Here is a 4,766-nt window from a genome sequence, read left to right as displayed (position 1 = left end):
TAGATAGATAGATAGATAGATAGATAGATAGATAGATAGATAGGTAGATAGATAGATAGATAGATAGATAGATAGATAGATAGATAGATAGATAGATGGATAGATGGATGATAGAAAGATGCATTTTCCAGACAAACAGACAGATGTGTTTGATATGTTTACACTCTGATACCACCACTACTAATGTTGTAACTGCGGTTAATGAACTCCGTAAGGCTGGACCAGCCGTTTTTATCATGAATGTTGGCATGAACAACTCAAAAAAAGGCATCGGTGACGTGTCATTGCTAATAAATAAATATACAAGTCTTGAGTGTATATATGTTTTTGTGTGTAACTGACTATAAATGTTTGCATGTCGTTATGTTGGCTTGTATATTCGTGTGTGTGTTTGTTTGTGTGTGTGTGTGTGTGTGTGCGTGTGTGCGCGTGTGTGTAATTCCTATGCATGTCCATACAGAAGGTATTACATGAAAAGAGCGACGACTGTGTATTACCATGGCAACAGTCAGTTGCTCCATGACGCTATTGTTGGTTACTACGGATGACAAGTAACCAGCACGAGATGCCATATGTCGTATTTACTGGACACTGTGAGCCTAAGTGTGTGCGCGTATTTGCGTGAGTGTTTGAGAGCGTTTGTGAGTGGATGTGTGTGTGTATGTGTGCGTGCGCGTGTGCGTTTGTCATTGTATCGATATGTATGTATATGAATATTGCATGTGTAAATGAATAAATTGTTAGATATCGGATGTTCTTGTTGTCAGTCCTAATCCTAAATGAAAAGAATTCTTGCCATGACCATCCCGTTTTCTATTTAAACATAGTGTATGTCCAACACTACATTATCTAATGTAGCCTGCCTTTGCATAATACCGTTGAGTGTTTAATTGAGGGAGATTTAGCTGCTATTTCTAAGTGGTTGAATGACCACTTTGAGGATTCCATTGTTGGCTTGTGGGCAAGATTTGTATCATTTACTTGTTTCAGAGACTACGGCCATGATGCAGCACCACCTTGAAGGTTTAGTCCAATGTTTCTCAATCATTTTTAACTTGTGAACCCCTTCGGTTCCAATTTTACTCTTCTGGACTCCCATACCCATTCAATGTTAAAAATTAGTTCTATTATATTTTTATAACTAATAAATTTTAACAGCAAAATCTTATATGAACCCACTAGGACCATGCGGACCACAGTTCAGAACAATTGGCTTACTAAAACAAATTATCCCCTGTATTTGTTTTACTTTTTTTAGGCCTGGTTTTTACTTATTCTATCGGGGTCTCTTTGCCGAACAGCATATATATATATATATATGATGATGAGACCCACTTCGGTCATGACTGACCATGGGATTGCACCTAGAAATTTACCCTCCCAAGCACAAGTCCGGGCAAAGTTGCTTTTATGGAAGACTAGCAGTCGCCCGTGCATACCAGCCTCTCCTCTTCACACCACTGATGTTATCCAAGGGAAAGGCAAAGGCCGATACAGCTTGGCACCAGTGACGTCGCAATTCATTTCTACAGCTGAGTGAACTGGAGCAACGTGAAATTAAGTGTCTTGCTCAAGAACACAACACGCAGCCCGGTCCGGGATTCAAACTCACAACCTCGCGACGTAAGCTCGACGCTCTAACCACCGAGCCATGCGTCTTCACATACACACGCGCACACACACATATGTATGTATGTATGTATGTATGTGTAAAATATTCTATAATTATATACATAATTATAATCAGGGGTCAGCTAAGTGCCTCGCCACGTACTGAATTAAAAATAGGCGCTAATGTCTTTTCAACTACCATAAAAATCTCCGAGACAATAACACACTCTTTATGTAGGCAAAAGAAAAATGATGAATCCACACGACTTCGGTTAATCACAGACGCGTTTCGAATTTTAAGTAAATTACATTTACCTATTATATTACTCAATGTATTTACCTATTATATTCCTCAATGTGATACTCCGAGTTATAAATTTGCGAGTGTTAGGATTAAATATGTATGCGATCAAGCGTCATCGCATAACTAATATTCAACCACACTCCAAAAATATACAGCCGAATGTGATACATATTTATCTTTTATACCCACGTGTGTGTTACGACCTATCCCGCAGAAAAACTGCAGTTTCGATCATGGAGTAAATTATAATTTACCATTTGGTTGGTAAGCAATATAAATATAAATATAGATATAAAGAGTAAAGACCTATTCGGGTATGAATGATCATGGGATTGCACCTAGAAAATTACTCTCCAAGGCACAAGTCTGGGCAAGATTGTTTATGGAAGACCAGCCTCCCCTCTCCACGCCACCAATGTTATCCAAGAGAAAGGAAAGGTCGATACAGCTTGGAACCAGTGACGTCACAACTCATTTCGTCTCATGAGTGAACTGAAGCAACGTGAAATAAGGTGTGTTGCTCATAAAGGCAACACAGAGCCTGGTCCGGGAATCGAACTCACTAACACATGATTGTGAGCCCAACGCTCTAACCACTGCGCCATGCTCCTTCATATATGTGTGCTTGTGTGTGTGTGTGTGCGTGTGTGTATCGACAATTTATCATATATCCCGAAAAAAAGAACACTCTAAAGTATAGAGCAGTAATGTATTTATATGCAGGTCACAGAGTGACTAATAGTTTCGGCCCACCAAGGGCTAAAAGCCCCATGGTCAACTCGTTAGACTCTAAAGCCGAATGCACATAACTCTTCAATTCTGGGAGGTAGAAATCCGCTACAGTCAGTTAGTAAGTAAACAATGAATAAACAATCCGGGTCAGCGAGGACATATTATGTGCCTTAGACCAGTCTATGGGGGTCAAAAGTGGGGGAACATGGAATTTCGCCCTTAAGTTGCTTTTAGCTCGAAAGGACCTTCTCGGCTCTAATCGATGAATGGAGAATCACATGCTTGCAGCATTTGAAATGGATGCAGGGACTGTAAATTCTTGCCGAGAGTTCAGTAATCTTGGTTTCAAGGAGTCTTTGAGGATCCTTGCTCGCTTAGCTATGTAAATCTTGCCACGTCCGCTCCCGTTAATATAGGATCCCAACTGCTCTATGATCTTCCACTTGAAATCGTATGGGGTCCCTTCGTCTTTGAGGCGTCACACTTGGCTTGCCAAGGATGTAACGAATCGTCTGTCCGGAATCCTGAAAGAGGACCTGTGGTTGTACAAGCGCCGCAGGTCTTTTTCCATAGAGTTTCTGTCGATCAGATTCACTTGGTCGACCCGTAGATGTTGTAGAAGACACTTTCTCAAGGTGTCACACTGTGGGACTAAACTCGACGATGCGTAATTGCAAAGTGTTGTAGTGAAACCTCTCTCTCGGGTATTTATTTACGAATGATAACGAAGCGGCTAACATCCAGCCTTCGACCCGTTTGGACCCTACTGTGTCCATCACCCTGATTGGCTCTTATTTGCGCGGCATTTGTCTCCAGTTCTGTTTCGCGCCAGGGTGAATATCAATCAATCGTGGCCTTCTGTTAAGGTCACGTGAGAGAGTGTTTTCTGCTGTTTCTGGAGCCCCTTTTTATCTATAAATAGCCCTGCTTCATCCACGCCAGTTTGTCTTCGATTTCAGACCTCTTACAGGTCTGGTCGTTGACCATCTCACAGAACACAACTCCAGCCAGTTTCCAGCGACGACGTCGACACCACCGATCTACTGTCTACTACAGTCCCGTCGCCAGCGCCAACACCACCACCAGTGTACACGCTACCAACAACAACCGCGGTTCCTTCTCAACACTGTTAGTGTGGATTGTTTCCACTTCGAAAAAACAGCCAGAACATCCTGCGAGGATATTCTGTACCAAGTAACCGGTCGCACCATCGACGCTCAACTTCACACACAACATGTAACACCTCAGCTCTGCTATTCGGCCACGACCTCTTGTGTACAGACATTCTACCTACTGTGTAACTCTTCTATGAACTGGTATTTCTCTATCTTTGTGTTCCGGGCTCTTATAGTCTATGTTACAGACTCTTATTCCGTGCTCTGTATTTCTCATTCACTCACACACACATATTGTATACACACTCTCGCATGCACGACGGTCCGTCATACATATTGGGTTATTTATATTGCCGCATGCACGCACACACAGTTGACTACCCTAATAAAACTTACTCTCTATATATATCTAACGGTTATGTCTCTCTCTTTCCTTGCTGGCACTTGCTCGCATCTCACATGCGAGCCCTCTTATGTTATATTACATGTTTTGTGTCGACAGTGTGCTTCTTAACCACACAATCATCTTCAAGATTTTTTTTCATTTCCTATACTGGGTTGTGTTTTATTTCAATACTCACGGTTAGCTTTAAGACAGACAGTTTATGCATTAAAAACACATAACTGACTTCGTTAGGTCTAATAATTGTGTTCCTGTTTGATTAGAATTGGTCCCATAGTGTCGGAGCTTCATGATAGATGAGCTGAACTTCCTTAATATCTATATTATACTGTTTACACGGGCCATCATTTTATTCGTGACCTTTAGTTTTCATTCGAGACCCCATTTCATAGTGTGTAATCAAGCAATACATTTTATCAAATACAATTTGAAAATATTTTATTTGAACTTAAATTTTAGAAAATATTAAGCTGCGTCTACAAAGTGATTTTAGTGGATGAGCACTAAAATAATAGACAAATAGGGAAAGTAGTGCTCCTACGAGATCTTTTGGTCTCTGCTATTCTTGTTTGTGTGTCAACTTCTGAACAATGAAGCCTAA

The sequence above is a fragment of the Octopus bimaculoides genome, chromosome 19 (assembly GCF_001194135.2).
Source record: "Octopus bimaculoides isolate UCB-OBI-ISO-001 chromosome 19, ASM119413v2, whole genome shotgun sequence".
Classification (NCBI taxonomy): domain Eukaryota; kingdom Metazoa; phylum Mollusca; class Cephalopoda; order Octopoda; family Octopodidae; genus Octopus; species Octopus bimaculoides.
This window is presented reverse-complemented; position numbering follows the sequence as displayed.